General features: G+C 42.7%; 1 protein-coding gene across 2 annotated transcripts in view; it reads right to left on the bottom strand.

The window, feature by feature from the left end:
* Window positions 1–22,361, bottom strand: part of CALCRL (calcitonin receptor like receptor) — a 195,211-nt gene that overhangs the window by 135,302 nt on the left and 37,548 nt on the right. Inside the window, exon 2 of one of the 2 annotated variants that reach the window (XM_077275407.1) lies at window positions 7,928–8,051. The exons of the other annotated variant lie outside the window; for it this stretch is intronic. The gene's annotated coding sequence lies outside the window, so the exon portion shown is untranslated. The remainder of the gene's footprint in view (window positions 1–7,927; window positions 8,052–22,361) is intronic. 2 annotated transcript variants of the gene reach the window in all.

Consider the following 22,361-nt stretch of genomic DNA (forward strand, 5'->3'; position numbering starts at 1 on the left):
ATCCCAGAAAGGGTGGATACTACAATCCGGAATTGGGGAATTGGAAATGGAGAGATGATAATGTTTCTCCAGTAGCCTGGAATCTGCGGAACAGAAAATGGAAAAGAAAAAAATCAGTACATGACTTTTAGAAAAAAAAAGGAAAAAAAAAAAAAAACACATCAGTACATGGCTTTTAGAACAATCATATTAATGATAGATGTTTCTTTTTCAAAACTACGTACCTTATGGTCACCAACACACGTTCCTCAGCAGGAATTGCTTGCCGTAGCGGTGTTTCGTGCCTGGTGATGGATCCTCACACACATTGCAGCAAGTCATCAAAGCTCTGTTCCGACATCCTGATGTAGTCGAAAAACTTCTGAGGGTTTGCACGCAGCTCGGTGTACAACGAGTGGTAGGTTCCACGGCTCTTGAGCCAGAAGTGATGACGACGTCTTTGCCTTTCTCTTTTTCTTTCTTCATAACAAGCAACAGCAAAGGTATAAGCCAAGTTCAAATCCAAATCCAGATTACGATATAAGCTCTCCATGCGAAGATCCGTCTTGCAGCAGGATACAGCAGCAAAAGATGAGGATTTCATCTGTACAAGGGTCTTTATAGAGAATTTCCATGAGACACGCCCATTGGACATGGCTTGTGTCAAGGAAATTCTCCTGGAAAAGCATTGTCCTATCTAATGCATGCACATAAATAACACAAACGCATGCCAAAATGCATGCAAACACAGCGTTTTTTTGGCGTCATGCGCAAGATGATGCAGATAAAAACGCTGCGTTAACGTGCGTTTTTACATGAGTTTGTGCATGCAGACTCATGTAAGAGTCAAAACTCATTCCATGTTTGTAGTTGTATATCTTTTATGCCTAAGAAAGGGGGTCCCCCCAAAAAAATGTGTTACAATTGTTTCTATGCTGACAACACATAACTTATAATATAACACATGATTTTGACCGTACCCGCTGGTATCCGTGGGAGTGATCCGTCATAACGCACATCAAGAGGAGTTAGTGATATGTGGCGGTGTCACAACTCTGCTGACCTGACATTCTGACAGCACATGCAGAGCTGCACACCACATCCAGAGGGGCGGCAGTGTGAGCACCACAACTGACGGGGTTCCTCTGCACCATGATACAGGGGTTGGGCGACCTGCCTTCCCCCCACTATGTGAGCTTCCTTATCTGCATTATCACCTTCCATGCTTTATGAATTGTCGGCTGGCGCTTTTTATTTTTTCCTGTTTGGTCATTGATCTTAAAATAGTTCAACTATAAGGCCATATGTGCACACGTTCAGTATTTTTCGCGTTTTTTTCGCGTTTTTTCGCTATAAAAACGTGATAAAAACGCGAAAAAAACGCTTACATATGCCTCCCATTATTTTCAGTGTATTCCGCATTTTTTGTGCAAATGTAGCCTTTTTTTCCGCGAAAAAATCGCATCGCGGAAAAAAAAGCAACATGTTCATTAAAATGCGGAATTGCAGGGGATTCCGCACACCTAGGGGTCCATTGATCTGCTTACTTCCCGCACGGGGCTGTGCCCACGATGCGGGAAGTAAGCAGATTATGTGCGGTTGGTACCCAGGGTGGAGGAGAGGAGACTCTCCTCCACGCACTGGGCACCATATAATTGGTAAAAAAATAAGAATTAAAATAAAAAATAGTCCTATACTCACCCTCGATGTCCCCCGAAGTGTTCCCGCCTCTGTGCTGCACGCTGGCTGGTTCCTGTAGCTGGTGTGCGGTGAAGGACCTTGCCGAATGACGTCACTGTCCTGTGATTGGTCGAGACCGCTCACGTGACCGTGACGTCATGGAAGGCCCTGCGCGCACACACCATCTATACGGAACGGACGCCGGTGAGGAGATCTGATGTCTGCGGGTGAGTATAAGCATTTTTTTTATTTTTTTTATTATTTTTAAACGTTCTATCTTTTACTATAGATGCTGCAAAAGCAGCATCTATAGTAACAAGTTGGTCACACTTGTCAAACGCTATGTTTGACAAGTGTGACCAACTTGTCAGTCAGTTTTCCAAGCGATGCTACAGATCGCTTGGAGCATTCTGCAAGCTAATTACGCTTGCAGAATGCTAAAAAAACGCAAAAAAAACGGGAAAAAAACGCAAAAAAAAAAATGCGGATTTCTTGCAGAGAATTTCCGGTTTTCTTCAGGAAATTTCTGCAAGAAATCCGCAACGTGTGCACATACCCTAATAATTGTGGCTAGGAGAGTGATGCATGTTCCTATTTTAAACACTTTTAAATTGCAGAACTAAATTGACTGATATGTTTAAAGGGGTTGTACCATCTGGGACATTTATGGCAAATACATATGTGAAATATCCTGTAAATATGCCACAAACTACCCAGATAGAAATAACCGTTTAACTTCAATAGCTACTATTAATATAGAATGACTAATGCTGGATATTAGATGGCTTGTTTGCAGCCATTAAATAATAATTGATCAACCACATGCAATCTGATGAGTGATCATTTAATGGCCTTTTTAGAATGGCTGAACACACATCTGTGTGCACAGAACCATTGTTGCATGAGCACAGAATATCCTGTGTACTTGGAGCAATGTGCTGCATTGACAGTGATTTTTAAGCCAGTTTAAATATCATTAAATATCATCACACCTAACAACCATTTTGCTAATTTTTTGGGTGTTTGCTGACCTGTTTAGATGGGCCAAGTATCAAGAGACAAGCATTTCCGGGAATGCTCGTTACTGATAATCGCCCAGTGTAAATGCACCCTCAATCCACTGGTGAACCCAATGTTGGAAAATCATCAAACACAACGAACTATTGTTCTTCTCATTCGTCGGGTGTTTGCTAGCCTGTTTAGACAGGCCAATTGTGGGCAAACAAGCATCCTTACACTCATTTCACACTCATCGGTTAGCCTAAATGGGCCCTTAGACATAGCAATGGGCCAGTAAATAGGAAACAAAGCAGAGTGACAAACACAGCAGACTGGTACGTACTTTATTACTGGAGGAGTAAGAGAGTGACAGTAGATGAGCCTCAAAAACAGTGTCAAGACACAAAATGTCATGGAGACTCGAGGGCATTCATTTAGGACATCATTTCAAGTGAATGCATGAGTAACATGAATTAACAACAAACTAAAAGACTTCAAGAAGTCCCTAGGATATTGTCGTTCTAGGAAGAAAAGTCTGCAGTTGCTCTGTGTCTGCAGACTGCAGAATTGTGACAGTGTGCCCTGTCACTGTATTCCCCTGGGCAGTCCCTCAGAGCATGTATGTGATTTGCATACTTGTTGCCACCTGCCGACTAGACTTTCCTCTGCTTCTCTCAATTATCTTGTATTGAGAGAAGCCGGATGAGACTAGATGGCAGGTGACCACAGCATGCAAATCACATACATGAGGTCATGTGACTGCCCATTCATATGGACAAAAATGACAATGTACACATCCCATACTGCCATGGCAGGGCAGTCTGCAATCACATAGGCTGACTGCAGACTTTTCTTCCTAGTCTGGAAAACCTCTTTATAGAGGGCAAAATTCCCAAGACTCGAGTTATTCTTTTGCTCTTCTGCATCTTTATTAGGCAAATTTATCGCACACACAGCTTCACAATATATTTGTGTTGATCGATCAGTTAGGAAGCGTTTTGGCCTGTCCACAACCTTTCTCAACTGTATACCACAAGGTATTGGGCGCTTAGGTAAGTAGTCACCAGTCCCCTAATGATGACCCCATACCTGTAATCATAGATTTTCTCTCTGCCCCATTCCCCTTTAGTGATAGGCCTCTCCCTATAAACACATGTAATGGAAACACGTAAAGGATTAGCTGGACCATCATTGTAAAAACATCATTGTAAATACACACCTGTACTTTGTATCTCCCCACCTCATTGTAGATTGTAAGCTCTCACGAGCAGGGTCATCTTATTTTGTCTTATTTTGCTTTATTACTGTATTGTTAACATTGTTACCCATGACTGTTGTGTTTGAAACTGTTAAACTGTAAAGCGCTGCGGAATATGTTGGCGCTATATAAATAAAGATTATTATTATTATTATTATTATAAAGGATTCTAGGATCTGAATCCAAGGGAAGTCCTTTATTAAAGTCAATACAGATTTACGTTTTTTCGGCCCTGAACCAGAGCTTTCCTGATGAGGGAATGCAGGGTTTCACACTGAAAATGTTTAAATCCCAAATTTAGTGGTAAATTTACAAAAAAGTATGAAACGATAGCAGCGCAGTCCCACACAGTGTGCAGAATTATTTGGTGAGTATTTTGACCATATCATCGTTTTATGCAGATTTACCAACTCACAGCTGCATAAACTAGAATGCTTATTGGATGAAGCAGATCATGTGAGGTGTATTTGTATAATGTGGATGGTGAGGCCTAAAGATACAACACCCTTTATCAAGGTGTGCAGAATTATTAGGCAGTTTGTTTTCCTCAGGCAAAATGGACCAAAAAAGAGATTTAACTGCCTCTGAAAAGTCAAAACTTCTCACAAGTCTTAGGCCTCTTTCACACTTCCGTCTTTTAGCTCCCGTCGAAATCCGTCGATTTTTGAAAAAACAGGATCCAGCAAATTTTTCTGCTGCGTCCTGTTTTTTCCCCATATACTTGTATTAGTGACGGATGGCCATCCGTTTCATCCGTCGTGCACTGGATCCGTCGGACAATCGCTATCCGTCGGGCGGAGAAAACATTCAGAGGAACGTTTTTTCTGTACGTCGGAAAAATCGCTCAGTGACAGATCCTGAGTTGTCCGTTGTTGGCTATAATGGAAGCCTATGGGCGCAGGATCCGTCACTGTCAAAAGCTGGAATCCAGCGACGGATTCCGTCTTTTGAAACTGAGCTTGTGTGGAAGAATTTCCCGTCAGGGAAATTCTCTCTCGCTTGCTCTCTCTCTCTTTTTACTATTGATGCTGCCTATGCAGCATCAATAGTAACAAGATATAATGTTAAAAATAAAACAACATTTTTAAAAATCGCAATATTCTTACCTTCCGGCGTCCCGTGCAGCGTTACCAATGCTCCCGGCAGCTAGCGTTCCCATGGATGCATTGCGAAATAACCCGATGACGTCACAGTCTCGCGAGACCGCTACGTCATCAGAGGTCATTGCACGCAAGGCATTACTGGGAACGCCAGCTGCCGGGAGCATCGGTAACGCTACGCGGGACGCCGGGAGGTGAGAATATTGCGATTTTTTAATTATTTATAACCTGGGTTTTGTTGTGTATGCGTTTTCGCAACGGAAAACCGCTAAGAAGACGCATACACAACAGGTGCACATAGCCTCGACGGGCCCATTGCACCCGTTTTTTACAATCTGCATAGGATCAGTCATTTCAACATTTTGACGGATCCTGCGCAGATTGTAAAAATGGAAGTGTGAAAGAAGCCTTAGAAATATGCAGCACTATTGGGGCGTGATCACAAAACCATCAAAAGTTTTGTTGCAAATAGCGAACAGTCATTGGAAAAAAAGAGATACACATTAACAGCCAAAGAATTGAGAATAATCCTCCAGTGCTGTCACATTCCAAAACTGCAAACTCCCTGGTGCCCAGAAATACAAGGTGTTCAGTGCTCGGAAACATGGCCAAGATAAAGAAGGCAGAAACCCAACTATCAGTGAACAAGACACATGTTAAAACATCAAAATTGGGCCAAGAATTATCTGGACAGATTTTTGAGAGGTTTTATGGACTGATGAGATTACAGTGACTCAAGAGGGACCAGATGGATGGACCGGTGGCTGGATTAGTAATGGGTGCACACCCCAACTTTGACTCAAACACCAGCAAGGTGGCATTGGGATACTGCTATGGGTTGGCATTATCAAAGATGAGCTAATCAGACCTTTTCAGGTTGAAGCTTTACTCAAAATCAACTTCCAAACCTACCTTCAGTTGTTAAACTGGAGAAATTCATGGATATCACCTGCGCTGCTGTACAAATCACGATCCACGCGGTTGTAGGAAAGAATTGATGGTTTATTCACTCAACGCGTTTCAAAGTCATTATGACTTCTTCTTCAGGAGCCCGAAATCTGTTGAGTAGTGTTGAGCGATACCGTCCGATACTTGAAAGTATCGGTATCGGAAAGTATCGGCCGATACCGGCAAAGTATCGGATCCAATCCGATACCGATACCAATACAAGTCAATGGGACTCAAGTATCGGACGGTATTCCTGATGGTTCCCAGGGTCTGAAGGAGAGGAAACTCTCCTTCAGGCCCTGGGAACCATATTAATGTGTAAAAGAAAGAATTAAAATAAAAAATATCGCTATACTCACCTGTCCGACGCAGCCGGGACCTCAGCGAGGGAACCGGCAGCGTTGTTTGTTTAAAATTCGCGCTTTTACTTGGTTACGTGAGGTCCCGGCTTGTGATTGGTCAGGGCGGCCATGTTGCCGGGACGCGGACCAATCACAGCAAGCCGTGACGAAATTACGTCACGGCTTGCTGTGATTGGTCCGCGTCCCGGCAACATGGCCGCCATTAACCAATCACAAGCCGTGACGTCACGGGAGGCTGGACACGCGCGTATTTTAAAAAGCGCGCGTGTCCAGCCTCCAGTGACGTCCCGGCTTGTGATTGGTTAATGGCGGCCATGTTGCCGGGACGTCACTGGAGGCTGGACACGCGCGCTTTTCAAAATACGCGCATGTCCAGCCTCCCGTGACGTCCCGGCTTGTGATTGGTTAATGGCGGCCATGTTGCCGGGACGTCACTGGAGGCTGGACACGCGCGCTTTTCAAAATACGCGCATGTCCAGCCTCCCGTGACGTCACGGCTTGTGATTGGTTAATGGCGGCCATGTTGCCGGGACGCGGACCAATCACAGCAAGCCGTGACGTAATTTCGTCACGGCTTGCTGTGATTGGTCCGCGTCCCGGCAACATGGCCGCCCTGACCAATCACAAGCCGGGACTTCACGTAACCAAGTAAAAGCGCAAAATTTAAACAAACAACGCTGCCGGTTCCCTCGCTGAGGTCCCGGCTGCGTCGGACAGGTGAGTATAGCGATATTTTTTATTTTAATTCTCTTTTTTACACATTATTACATTAATGTTGTTGCGATACCCGATACCCGATACCACAAAAGTATCGGATCTCGGTATCGGAAATTCCGATACAGCAAGTATCGGCCGATACCCGATACTTGCAGTATCGGAATGCTCAACACTACTGTTGAGTGAATAAACCATCAATTCTTTCCTACAACCGTGTGGATCGTGATTTGTACAGCAGCACAGGTGATATCCACAAATTTCTCCAGTTTAATACTACGTTCTTTGGTCATCGGTTCCATGACCAGTGGATCTGCAGCAGCTGTCAACTCTGATGAGTTTCCATGCTCTAAAGTAAAGATACGTCAGGTGAGTGCAATCTGATTACATACCTTACTATCTCCACCGGATAAGACCCTATTTGCGCTTTTTTCTCCCCTACAGTATTCCTTATTACCTTCAGTTGTTATGTTAGAAGACTATTTCTTAAAGAAGTGGCACAGGAAAAATAATTTATTTCAAGAAAACCATCATTTGTTTGCAGAACAATGCTCCACCACATGCACTGAAGTTCTCCACTGAGTAGCTAGCCGGTAAAGGCCAAAAAAGATGAAAGAGTAATGACATAGCCCCTTCCTCACCTGACCAAAATCTCACTGAGAACTAGTGGGCCATTCTAAAATGGGAGATTTATGGTGAGGGAAAACAATCACCTCTGTGTCTGGGAGGCTGTGGTTGGTGTGGCCAAAAAAGTGGATCGTCAACAGATTAAGAAACTGACAGACTCCATGGATAAATAAATGAAAATATACCAAAGTTATATCCTCAGGACTTTTTCATTAGTGGTCCAAAGTAATACATCAATAAAACATTGTTTTTCAACTTACATTTTGCAATTTCAAAGAAGAATCAGAATAAACAGCATGTGCAGCAATGAAGGCACCCCTCATTAATACTTGGTTGCACACTCTTTGGCATTGATGACAGTAAACTGAAGTTTATAAAGCAGAGCTGTGAAAATAAAAAATATGTTTTTTTCCACAAAAATTATTTTTTAGCCCCCAATTTTTTATTTTTACAAAAGTCACAGAAAAAATTAGACCACCAAAGTTGTTGTACAATTTGTCCTGCATACGCTGATACCACATTTGTGGGGGTAAACCACTGTTTGGGCGCATGGCAGAGCTCGGAAGAGAAGGAGCGCCATTTGACTTTTTCAACCCAGAATTGAGATCGGACGTCATGTCGCGTTTGGAGAGCCCCTGATGTGCCTAAACAATGGAAACCCCCCAATTCAAACTCGAACCCTAAACCCAACACACCCCTAACCCTAATCCCAACCCTAACCACACCCCTAACCCCAACACACCCCTAACCCTAATCCCAACCCTAACCTCAACCTAACCCCAGCACACCCATAACCCCAACACACCCCTAACCCTAATCCCAACAATAACCCCACCGGTAAACGTAAACCAACCCTAACCCCAACTCTAGCCCCAACCCTAACTTTAGCCCATCTATAACCCTAAAGGAAAAATGGAAATTTTTTTTATCTCACTATTTTCTCTATCTAAGGGGGTGATAAAGGGGGGGGGGTTCATTTACTTTTTTTTTTTTACTTTGATCACTATGATAGGGTCTATCACAGTGATCAAAATGAACCAATAGGAATCGTGTTCTCTGGGGTCTCGTCTACCTCCATCAGCTGAAACCCCAGAGAAAATCCGACTCTTGGGGGCGCTATACACTTTTTCCACAGCGCTGTTAATTAACGGAGCTGTGGTTTAAGTACCCTTAACTACCACCAAGAAAGGCGTATCGGCGGTCGTTAAGGGGGTTAATTTATTTCAGGAGATATTTGACATTATGTACTCACACTTCATGGGTGCCAATAACGCAACTTGTGCGATGACCGCATCACACTGCACGAACCGTACAGGCACCTCTCCTGACCTGAGCATGACAGCGTGATGTTTTTCTATGCAGCTATCAAGCTCAGGTCAGAAGAACAGGCACCCAGTACGAGGTTTACGATGCGATCTTTGCACGAGTTATACAGCAGTCCGTCTCTGCCCTAAGAAAGACAAAACCTCACTTTTACTTTCTTAAATTTTCCAGTTTACTAACCTTTTGGATTGACGAGCAGCACTATAGTTGTTTAAACCCTGCAATAATTATAGGGGATAACTCAGGAGACTCTTTGCGTGGAACAAGACAACTACAGGACACAGTTTTATAAGTGGTAAAGTCTATATTATCACACGGTGATTCAAACAGGTGCAGAGAGAAACTCAAGTCCACAACACTTGGTGCAAATATCAAATGCAGCTCAGCAGTCTATAGGAAACTTCAGAGGAAAATGCAATCACGCAGAAAGTCTATGAAGCACAATTATTCTTGAGGATACTTGACACGAATAAGTCCTTGCTTAGTCCAAAACACAGATAGATATGTTATAAGGCAGTTCAAATAATATCTTAGCTCAACCAGGGAGGCCTGGTTAATAGTCTCAGGTTTTTGCAGAGCAGCAAATGCTTACATGTCCAGCAAATGCAGATGGAAGTAAACACGAGCAGCAGATGAAGGAGGATTACAGGAACTGGTGTATGCAGCAGGAACTCAGAGCAGAATAGCAGGATCTCCACACAGGTTCACAGGAGCAGGTATATAGCCAGGGAGTAATCAGAGGTCAGGAGCTGGATGCAAGGCAGAAGACTCTAGCACAGACTGAAGGCTGGGGTGGAGTTTTATAGCAGGAAGACACAGTGCACATGAGACCAAAGACGCCATCTTGAAAAAGGGCAGTAATGCACAAAAGGTAAAAAAATGTTCAGAGTCCTGACAAACCCTTAGTGACATAGCGAATTTTGAGCTCAATGGTCAAGCCCCATTTTCAATTCTGACCAGGGTAACTTTATGTGGTAATAACTCTGGAATGCTTCTATATATCCTGGTGATTCTGAGAAAGTTTGTTCATGACACATTATACTTCATGTTAGCAGTAAATTTAAGTTAATACGTTTTCTGTCTTTTTGGGAAAATATCTGAAAAGTTTATGAAAATATAGAAAAACTAGCGATTTTCAAAATTTTAATGCTCAGTCGTAGCACACAAAATAGTTAATAAATAACATTTTCCATATGTCTACTTTGTCAGTTAAAATTTAGCAGCAATTTTTCATGGACATTTCCAAATCCAATGTTTTAACGACCTATTAAGTTTGAAAGGACTCAAAGGTCTATATATTGAAAGACCCCCAGAAGTGATACAAATTTGAAAACTGCACCCCTCAAATTATTTTAAACTGCTGTTTGAAAATGTGTTAACCCTTTAGGTGCCACACAAGAATTAAGGTAAAGTGGATAGAAAAAAAATTAAAAATATTTTTTTTCTACTAAAATATTGGTTTAGCTGATTTTTTTTCATTTTCACAAGGCGTAAAAGGAAAATATGGACTCTAACATGTATTATGCAATTTCATCCTAACATGGCAATATCCCATATGTGGTCAAAAACTGTTCTTTGGGTTCACAACAGGGTTCAGACGGGACAAAGTGCTATTTGGTATCTGGATTGTAAATTTGGCTAGAATAAATTGCAGACATAATGTCTCACTTGCAGAACCCCTGTGGTAGCAAAACAGCAGAAACTCCCACAAGTGACTTCATTTTGTAAACTAAACTGCTGGATGAACTCATCTAGGTGTGTGTTGAGCATTTTTTCCCACAGGTGCTTCACAGAACTTTATAACTTTCGGGACGGAAAGAAGCCAAAGTGAAACACACGTCGGGTATGTTCCCTTAGGCCAGTCTCACACGTCCAGATAATTCCGGTACCGGAAAAATCGGTACCGGAGTTATCCGTGTCCGTGTGCTCACATGGCACATCAGTGTGGCACACATGCGGCAGCCGTGTGCCGCCCGTGTGCCGACTGGGTACCACACGGACCGTGCAGGAGACAGCGCTAGAGATAAGCGCTGTCCCCTGCTTTGGGTGCTGAAGCCGCCATTCATCCCTTCTTCCCAGCAGCGTTCGCTGGAGAGAAGGAATGAAAAATCATTGTTTTTTTAATTTTTTTTGTGGTTAAAAAGATCCTTGTCACCACCCCCCTCCCACCCCCTGTGCGCCCGCCCGCTGGAAATAAAATACTCACCCAGCTCCCTCGATGCTTCCTCTCAGCGCCGCAGCTTGTCCTGTATGAGCGGTCACGTGGTGCCGCTCATTACAGTGATGAATATGCGGCTCCACCTCCCATACGGAGTTCAACTGCCTCAGCCCTAAAAGCGCTGCACAGAGTACTGCAGTGCGCAGGGCCTCTCTGACCTTTCCCGGCGCCTGCGCACTGCAGTACTTTGCTCTGCCCTCAACAGGGCAGACAAAGTACGCCTGCGCAGGAGCCGCGGCAAGAAGACAAAAAGATGTGATCTTATGAAGATGGGAGGCGCCGAACCCGGACCGCGATGCCCATTGGACCGCGATGCCCATTGGACCGGACCGCAGCAGGACCGCCCCTGGGTGAGTATAATATAACCTGTTTTTCTTCTCTTTCAGCATACATTGGGGCCATGCTGTAGATAAGCCCCTGATGCCAGTGGCCTTCGTTTATAGGCCATTTTTGGGGTGACAGATTCCCTTTAAAATTACATCCCAGTCGTTTAGGAGTGGAGCAGCTACAGAAGCTTCTAGGTTAGGTTTTTGTGATGACAAAATTATGAGGATAGGCAGAAGGGAATCTGGAAGATTTAAATTATATGTTCGCTATGATCTTTATGATTATTAATTGTCACATTCACTTTCAGGTCCCCTGGTAGTTTGGATTGTTGGACATTCTTTTATATTCTAGGCTCAGAAGAGTGGTAGCCAGAGTTCTTATCCCGAGAACCTGTCCTTTAATTCCTCTTCACTACAAGTTTTCTGGCACAGCATTATGGGAATGATGTGGATAAATTTAGCTATGGAACTCAAAAAATTAGCTACCGTATTCGTTTTCCTTATCCTGATCTTATTATATTTCATTTAGGTGGGAACGATCATGGAAAAATTAAAACGTTAAATCTTATGTCATTAATTAGAAAGGATCTTTCCTGTCTGAAGCTAGATTTCCCTCATTTATGTTTTGTTTAGTTTTTTTCCAGAGATCGTTCCTAGATTAATTTGGTCTGGGCCTAACTTAATATTTCTAGAGAAAATTCGAAGAAGAGTCAATAAAGGAATGGAGAAATTTATGATATTGATTAATGGTTTTCTTTTAGGCACCTGGATTTAGAAGGTTTTACCCCTGGCATTTATAGACGTGATATGGTCCATCTTTCAGATATTGGGCTGGACATTTTTAATTTGTATCTTCAGTCATTGATTGAGAAATGGCTATGGTGTGGGGGGTCATGCCTCATTGAGTCATGGCATTTGGGAAAATCGGCCAGCTCTCTGGGTGGATTGGTTTATTGGAAGTTTATTTATTGATATTTTAAACATTAATTTATTGAATTATTATAAAGTCTATTTTGGTTATCTAAATAAACATCACGCCCATTTTCTTCTATGATATGGTGTGTTGTGTTTTTATTCTAATATTGTATTGGTTTTGTGTTACCATGGTGGCCCTCCCCTGAAAAGGAATATAGGGGGGTCTCATGGGAATACAGAACCTAAATAATAGTTTTTGCCATAGTGGTTTTTGTATTTTAATATGGTTATGGCTTTCAGGCCAGGGTTAAAAGGTCAGCTCAGTAAGCCATGTAAGTCACAAGCAGGTATTTTCCAGTTCTGAGCAGTTGTCAGAGTTTTGATTGGTGGAGTCATAAAAAAACCAGGAAGATTTGATCTATAAAAGGCCTACTTCGTTGCCAGTTGTGTCATTCATCTAACAGGAAGAAAAGAAGATCCCACCTTCCCTCCCCCAAATATTTATTGTTCTTCACTGTTGTGATGTTTTTACTTGAGGGGAAATCGCCCAGCTCTCTGGGTGGATTGGTTTATTTATTGATATTTTAAACATTCATTTATTGAATTATTATAAAGTCTATTTTGGTGACCCTAAATAAACATCACAAACATTTTCTTCTATTATATGGTGTCTTGTGTTTTTATTCTAATATTGTATGGGTTTTGTGTTATCATGAAATATTCCAGTTGCAAATCTTTATTCATTGCATAGCGGAATATATGGAGAACAATAAAAATACAAATGATCATTTTAAATCAAAATGAATATCCCATAGAGGTCTGGAGTAGGAATGATACTCAAAATCAAAGTGGAAGATCAAATTATAGGCTGGTCCAACTTCAGCAAAAATGCCTCAAGACATGGAAACTATGCCCAGTAGTGTCTGTGGACTCCACGTGCCTGTATGATCTCCCTACAATGCCTGGGCATGCTCCTGATGAAGTGGCAGATGTTCTCCTGAAGGATCTCCACCCAGAACTGGATTAAAGCATCAGCTAAATCCTGGACAGTCGATGGTGCAACGTTGGTGGATGGAATGAGACATGATGTTCTCGATTGCATTATCATGCATCGGAAAAAACCCAGGCCCAATGTAACAGCATATGCTCTCACAACGGCTCTGAGGATCTCATCCCGGTACCTAATGGCAGTCAGGGTATCTCTGGCTAGCACATGGAGGGCTGTGCGACCCTCTTAAGAAATGCCTTCCCAGACCATTACTGACCCACTATCAAACCGGTCATGCTAAAGGATGTTGCAGGCAGCAGAACGTTCTACACTGCATCTCCAGACTCTGTCACATGTGCTCAGTGTGAACCTGCTCTCATCCGTTAAGAGCACAGGGCGCCAATGTCGAATCTGCCAAATGCCCTGCACAATGATGGGCTGTAATCACAACACCCACTTGTGGACGTTGGGCCCTCATACCACCCTCATGGAGTTTGTTTCTGACAGTTTCAGCAGACACATGGATGTTAGTGGCCTTCTGAAGGTCATTTTTCAGGGCTCTGGTACTGATCCTCCATGTACAAAGGAGGGGTAGCGGTACTGTGGCTGGGTTGTTGTCCTCCTATGACCCCCTCCACGTTTCCTGGTCCTGGTGTACTAGCCTGTCTCCTGGTATCTGCTCTGGACACTGTGCTGACAGACACAGCTACCCTTCTTGCCACAGCTCACATTGATGTGCCATCCTGGGTGAGCTGCACTACCTGAGCAACTTCTGTGGGTTGTAGACACAGCCTCATGCTACTGTAAACTAGGGATGACCGCAATCACAAAGTTCAAAAGTGACCAAAACAACAGCCAAATAGGAAGAGAACAGATAAATAATCTAATGCAGAACCACTCCTTTATAGGGGTTGTCTTGTTAATTGCCTATCATTTCTACCTGTTGTTTGTTCCATTTGCACAACAGCAGGACAAATTGATTTACATTCAGTGTTGCTTCATAACTGGACAGTTTGATTTCACAGAAGTGTGATTGACTTGGAGTTACACTGTGTTGTTTAAGTGTTCCCTTTATATTTTTGAGCAGTGTATATAATACCTTTCACACATACTACCAAAGACTTTATTCTAAACTGCAAACTCCTTCACCACACCTAATGTAATATTTTTTTCAGACTCGACATATAAATAAGATATCTTACTCAGTAGCCCAGAAACTCCAATCCGGCACAACTGAGGAGGTGATATCCTTTGTGGTAAAACACCCTCAAAAATGGAAAAGCTCCAGGTCCTGATAGTCTCACCACAGCATATTACAAAACATATATTGAGGTGCTAACTACAAATATCAAAATGTTTTGTAATTACTTATTGTAAGCAAACAGATGCCACTAAAATTCTATTCATGTGTTATACCCAACCCAAACAAGATCCACTGCTAACAAAAAACTATCGTCCCATTTCACCATTAAATATAGACCTTATGTTATAAACTTAGTGCTAAGTGCAGTGGAGATCAGTATCATGGGTCAGAAAAGAGGCCGAGAGACAACAGGTTAAGAGTTCAAGAATATTTATGATGGTGTGCAGGTAAACAGCTATGACAGCAGGTTAGTAGCAGACAGAGCTGGATAAGCAGAGAGCATGTGTACAGACAGTGGAAGTCCAAGTATGTCAGGTCCAGAGACCTGGAGACCAGGCCAGTCCTCCTAGCAGGGAACAGTCCAGCAGCAGAGACGAGTGTAGAGCAGATCCAGGGAAACAAGTCTTACGATGAAGAGATGTAGATCCGGAGACAGATGGGGTATCCCAAGGTAAAGAAGAAACCAGCAAGATAGCAGTTCTTCCAGCTTGATCACAAGTCCAGGAACAAGATACTCAAGCAATGAGTAATATACAGAGCTCTCTTATATACACCACAGACAGGAACAGGGAAAGTCTGACAGGAAGCAAGATGGGCCCCGTGAGGCCAGTGACTCCATCTTAGGTAAGGGCAAAAGTAACCAAACTGAGGGCAACAGCAGACAGGAACAGATGTACAGTCCAAATCCTTACACCTTAACATATTTACATCAATAATAACAGTGAATCACAAATGTTCAACTTCCGGAACTTACTCATTGTGAGTAGGTTTCATCCCCAACAGACAAGCCACTGACAACATTATAAAAAATTTCAGTTTCATCTAGCAAGTCAAGGAAAAGCCCCACTAAGGGTATGTGCACACGTTGCGGATTTGGCTGCGGATCCACAGCAGTTTTCCATGCCGTGTACAGTACCATGTAAACCTATGAATATCAAATCCGCAGTGCACATGCTGCAGAAAATTCTGCACAGAAACGCAGCGGTTTATTTTCCACAGCGGTTTATTTTCCGCAGCATGTCAATTCTTTGGCGGATTCCGCAGCGTTTTACACCTATTCTATAATAGGAATCCGTGGGTGTAAAAATGCAGGCAAAATCCACACAAAATCAGAAAACCCACAAGGAATCCGCAGGTAACACGCAGGTCGCTTAACCTGCGGATTCTGGGTGGAAAAATCCGCAATGAAATCCGCAACGTGTGCCCATACCCTAATGATGCTAGCGTCAGATATAGAAAAAGCATTCGATTCCATCTCGTGGCGTTTTCTATTTCAGATTCTTTCATTATTCGGTTTCCCATCCAATCTTATCAATACCCTGCAACTATTATACCATACCCCTACTGCCGATCTAAAGCTCCCTACCACCCAACCTTTGCCATTAATATTCAAAGAGGAACACAACATGGCTGCCCCCATCACCTGCATTATTTGCTCTAGCCATGGCGACTCTTGCTGAAGCAATAAGAACTCACCCTGATATTAACCTCTTCACCCCGAAGCCTGTTTTCACCTAAGTGACCGGGCCAATTTTTAGAATTCTGACCACTGTCATTTTATGAGGTCATAACTCTAAAACGCTTCAACGAATCCTGGTGATTCTGACATTGTTTTCTCGTGACATATTGTAATTCATGATAGTGGTAAAACTTCTTCGATATGACTTTCATTTATTTGTGAAAAAAACAAAAATTTGTCGAAAATTATGAAAATTTAGCAATTTTCAAACTTTTTGTTTTTATTCCCTTAAATTAGAGTTATATCTCATAATATAGTTAATAAACAACATTTCCCACATGTCTGCTTTACATCAGCACAATTTTGAGTTATAAGGGTTAAAAGTTGACCAGCGATTTCTCATTTTTGCAACAAAATTTGCAAAACCATTTTTTTTACGGACCACCTCACACTTGAAGTGACTTTGAGGGGTCTATATGACAGAAAATGCCCAAAAGTGACACCATTCTAAAAACTGCACCCCTCAAGGTACTCAAAATCACATTCAAAAAGTTTATTAACCCTTCAGGTGCTTCACAGGAATTTTTGGAATGTTTAAAAAAAATTGAACATTTAACTTTTTTTTCACAAAATTTTTACTTCAGATCCAATTTGGTTTATTTTACCAAGGGTAACAGGAGTAATTGGACCAAAAAAGTCGTTGTACAATTTGTCCTGAGTACGCCGATACCCCACATGTTGGGGTAAACCATTGATTGGGCACATGGCAGAGCTCGGAAGGGAAGGAGCGCCATTTGACTTTTCAATGCAAAATTGGCTGGAATTGAGATCGGAACCCATGTCGTGTTTGGAGAGCCCCTGACGTGCCTAAACAGTGGAAAACCCCACAAGTGACACCATTTTGGAAAGTAGACCCTCTAAGGAACTAATCTAGATGTGTGGTGAGCACTTTGAACCTCCAAGTGCTTCACAGAAGTTTATAATGTAGAGCCGTAAAAAAAAAATTCAGATTAATTTTCACAAAAAATGATCTTTTTGCCCCAAATTTTTTATTTTTCCAAGGGTAACAGGAGAAATTGGACCCCAAAAGTTGTTGTGCAATTTGTCCTGAGTACGCTGATACTTCATATATGGGGATAAACCACTGTTTGAGCGCATGGCAGAGCGCGGAAGGGAAGGAGCGCCATTTGACTTTTCAATGCAAAATTGGCTGGAATTGAGATCGGAACCCATGTCGTGTTTGGAGAGCCCCTGACGTGCCTAAACAGTGGAAACCCCCACAAGTGACACCATTTTGGAAAGAAGACCACCTAAGGAACTTATCTAGATGTGTGGTGAGCACTTTTAACCCCCAATTGTTTCACTAAAGTTTAGAATGTAGCGCTGTCAAAATTAAAAAATCATTTTTTCTTTCCACAAAATGATGTTTTAGCCCGCTATTTTTTTTTTCCCAAGGGTAACAAGAGAAATTGGACCACAAAAGTTATTGTCTAATTTGTCCTGAGTACGCTGATACCCCATACATTGGGGGGAACCACTGTTTGGGCGCACGGCAGAGCTCGGAAGGGAAGGAGCGCCGTTTGAAATGCAGACTTAGATGGATTGGTCTGCAGGTGTCATGTTGCATTTGCAGAGCCCCTGATGTACCTAAACAGTAGAAACCTCCACAAATGACCCCATATTGGAAACTAGACCCCCAGGGAACTTATCTAGATGTGTTGTGAGAACTTTGAACCAACAAGTGTTTCACTACAGTTTATAACGCAGAGCCGCGAAAATAAAAAATATATTTTTTTCCACAAAAATGATATTTTAGCCCCCACGTTTTTATTTTCCCAAGGGTAACAGGAGAAATTAGACAACAAAAGTTGTTGTCCAATTTGTCCTGAGTACGACGATACCCCATATATGGGGGGGCACCACTGTTTGGGCGCACGGCAGAGCTCGGAAGGGAAGGAGCGCCGTTTGAATTGCAGACTTAGATGGATTGGTCTGCAGGTGTCATGTTGCATTTGCAGAGCCCCTGATGTACCTAAACAGTAGAAACCCCCCACAAGTGACCCCATATTGGAAACTAGACCCCCCACGGAACTTATCTAGATGTGTTGTGAGAACTTTGAACCAACAAGTGTTTCACTACAGTTTATCACGCAGAGCCGTGAAAATAAAAAATATTTTTTTTTCCACGAAACTGATATTTTAGCCCCCACGTTTTTATTTTCCCAAGGGTAACAGGACAAATTGGACCGCAAAAGTTGTTATCCAACTTGTCCTGAGAACGCTGATACCCCATATGTTGGGGGAAACCACTGTTTGGGCGCACAGGAGAACTCGGAAGGGAAGGAGCACTGTTTTAGTTTTTCAAAGCAGAATTGGCTGGAATTGAGATCGGACGCCATGTCGCGTTTGGAGAGCCCCTGATGTGCCTAAACAGTGAAAACTCCCCAATTCTAACTGAAACCCTAACCCCAACCCTAACCCCAGCCCTAACCCTAGCCCTAACCCTAGTCCTAACCCTAGCGCTACTGTCACACTAGCGTTTTTTTGCATACGTCGCAATGCGTCGTTTTGGCGAAAAAACGCATCCTGCAAAGTCATCTGCAGGATGCGTTTTTTCCCCATAGACTAACATTAGCGACGCATTGCGACGTATTGACACACGTCGCAACCGTCGTGCGACGGTTGCGTCGTGTTGTGGCGGACCGCCGGCAGCAAAAAATGTTACATGTAACTTTTTTTGTGCCGACGGTCCACCATTTCCGACCGCGCATGCGCGGCTGGAACTCCGCCCCCACCTCCCCGCACCTCACAATGGGGCAGCGGATGCGTGGAAAAACAGCATCCGCTGCCCCCATTGTGCGGCGCTTGCACAGTATGCGTCGGTACGTCGGGCCGACGCAGCGCGACGGCCCCGTACCGACGCTAGTGTGAAAGTAGCCAAACGGGAAAATGGAAATAAATATATTTTTTTTAATTTTATTATTTTTCCCTAACTAAGGGGGTGATGAAGGGGGATTTGATTTACTTTTATAGCGTTTTTTGGGCGGATTTTTAAGGTTGGCAGCCATCACACACTAAAAGACGCTTTTTATTGCAAAAAATAGTTTTTGCATCACCACATTTTGAGAGCTATAATTTATCCATATTTTGGCCCACAGAGTCATGTGAGATCTTGTTTTTTGCGGGACGAGTTGAGATTTTTATTGGTACCATTTTCGGGCACATGACATTTTTTGATCGCTTTTTATTCCGATTTTTGGGAGGCGGAATGAAGAAAAACCAGAAATTCCTGAAATTCTTTTAGGGGGGGGGCGTTTATACCATTCCACGTGTGGTAAAATTGATAAAGCAGTTTTATTCTTCAGGTCAGTACGATTACAGCGATACCTCATTTATGTAATTTTTTTATGTTTTGGCGCTTTTACACAATAAAAACTATTTTATATAAAAAATAATTGTTTTTGCATCGCTTTATTCTGAGAGCTATAACTTTTTTATTTTTCTGCTGATTATGCTGTATGGCGGCTTTTTTTTTGCGGGACAAGATGACGTTTTCAGCGGTACCATGGTTATTTATATCTGTCTTTTTGATCGCGTGTTATTCCACTTTTTGTTTGGCGGTATGAGAATAAAGCGTTGTTTTTTGCCTCGTTTTTTTTTTCTACGATGTTCACTGAAGGGGTTAACTAGTGATATCGTTTTATAGGTGGGGTCGTTACGGACGCGGCGATACTAAATATGTGTACTTTTATTGTGTGATTTTTTTTTTATTTAGATAAAGAAATGTATTTATGGGAATATTTTTTTTTTTTATTTATTTTTTTTTTACACATGTGGACATTTTTTTAAAAACTTTTTTAAGGGGGGGACATCACAGATCGGTGATTTGACAGTGTGCACAGCACTCTGTCAGATCGCCGATCTTAGAGGCACGTTACAGAGGCTTGCCGGCGCCTGCTATGAGGAATTCTCAGCAGGCGCCGGCAAGCAGGGTCATCTCATGACCCGGAAGGAGTCCCGCAGCCATCTTGGATCCGGGGACTCCTTCCTTGGATCGCGCTGCTCCGGTGGGAGAGCCTAGGGAGCCCCCGTCCCTGCGCGATCCCCCTCTATGCCGCTGTCACTATTGACAGCGGCATCAGAGGGGTTAAATGCCCGCGATCGGCGATAGCGCCGATCGTGGGCATTGCTGCGGGGTGTCAGCTGTCATATACAGCTGACACCCGCACCCGATCACCGCGGCGCTCAGCGCGACACCGCGGTGATCGATGCGCCGTACTAGTACTACGGCTGGCACTAATGCAGTGCCGGCAGCGCCGTACTACTACGGCGCATGGCACGAAGGTGTTAAAGGATTTATGGGCCCAAATACAACCCCTGGCAAAAATTATGGAATCAACAGCCTTGGAGGATGTTCATTCAGTTGTTTAATTTTGTAGAAAAAAAAGCAGATCACAGACATGGCACAAAACTAAAGTCATTTCAAATGGCAACTTTCTGGCTTTAAGAAACACTTACAGAAATCAAGAACAAAAAAATGTGGTAGTCAGTAATGGTTACTTTTTTTAACCAAGCAAAGGGAAAAAATTATGGAATCACTCAATTCTGAGGAAAAATTAAGGAATCATGAAAAACAAACAAACAAACACTCCAAAACACTAGTATTTTGTTGCACCACCTCTGGCTTTTATAACAGCTTGCAGTCTCTGAGGCATGGACTTAGTGAGTGTCACACAGGACTCTTCATCAATCTGGCTCCAACTTTCTCTGCTGTTGCCAGATCAGCTTTGCAGGTTGGAGCCTTGTCATGGACCATTTTCTTCAACTTCCACCAAAGATTTTCAATTGGATTGAGATCCGGACTATTTGCAGTCCATGACATTGGCCTTATGTGTCTTTTTTCAAAGAATGTTTTCACAGTTTTTGCTCTATAGCAGGATGCATTATCATGTTGAAAAATGATTTCATAATCCCCAAACATCCTTTCAATTGATGGGATAAGAAAAGTGTCCAAAATATCACTATAAACTTGTGCATTTATTGAAGATGTAATGACAGCCATCTCCCCAGTGCCTTTACCCGACATGCAGCCCCATATCATCAATGGCTGTGGAAATTTTTATGTTCTCTTCAGGCAGTCATCTTTATAAATCTCATTGAAATGGCACCAAACAAAAGTTCCAGCATCATCACCTTGCCCAATGCAGATTCGCGATTCATCACTATGACTTTCATCCAGTCATCCACAGTCCAGGATTGCTTTTCCTTAGCCCAATGTAACCTTGTTTTTTTCTGTTTAGGTGTTAATGATGGCTTTTGTTTAGCTTTTCTGTATGTAAATCACATTTCCTTTAGGCGGTTTGTTACAGTGCGGTCACAAACGTTGACTCCAGTTTCCACCCATTCGTTCATTTGTTTTGTTGTGCATTTCCTGTTTTGGAGACATATTGCTTTAAGTTTCCGGTCTTGACGCTTTGATATCTTCCTTGGTCTACATATGTTTGCCTTTAACAATCTTCCCATGTTGTTTGTATTTTGTCCAGATTTTAGACACAGCTGACTGTGAACAACATCTTTTGCAACATTGCGTGATGGTTTACCCTCTTTTAAGAGTTTGATAATCCTCTTTTTTGTTTCAATTAACATCTCTTGTGTTGGAGCCATGATTCATGTCAGTCCACTTGGTGCAACAGCTCTCCAAGGTGTGATCACTTCTTTTTAGATGCAGATCTAATTTGATGCAGGTGTTATTTTTGGGTATGAAAATATACAGGATATCTCTTAGTTTGGATTTGTCAGAAAAGATCACTATGTGACCTATCTAGATGTTATAGGAATTGTCCACTACTAGGACAACCCCTTAAATTAAATGTTTGGCCCCCGATAAAGTAAAAAAAACCCTCTATACTCACTTTCCATGCTGGCACCGTTCAGAGCTTTGGTGAGGTGGAATGCCAAATTGTGTCCGGCGCCCAATCAGCGCTGATGTCACTGTCTACGCGTTTGTACGGATTGAACATGAAGAGGAAGTCCAGGCTGTAGCGAATCTCTTCATGTTCAATCCGTATGAAGGTGGGGACGGTTACGCCAGCGCTGACTGGT

This window comes from Ranitomeya variabilis, chromosome 7, assembly GCF_051348905.1.
Source record: "Ranitomeya variabilis isolate aRanVar5 chromosome 7, aRanVar5.hap1, whole genome shotgun sequence".
In the NCBI taxonomy this organism is placed as follows: Eukaryota; Metazoa; Chordata; class Amphibia; order Anura; family Dendrobatidae; genus Ranitomeya; species Ranitomeya variabilis.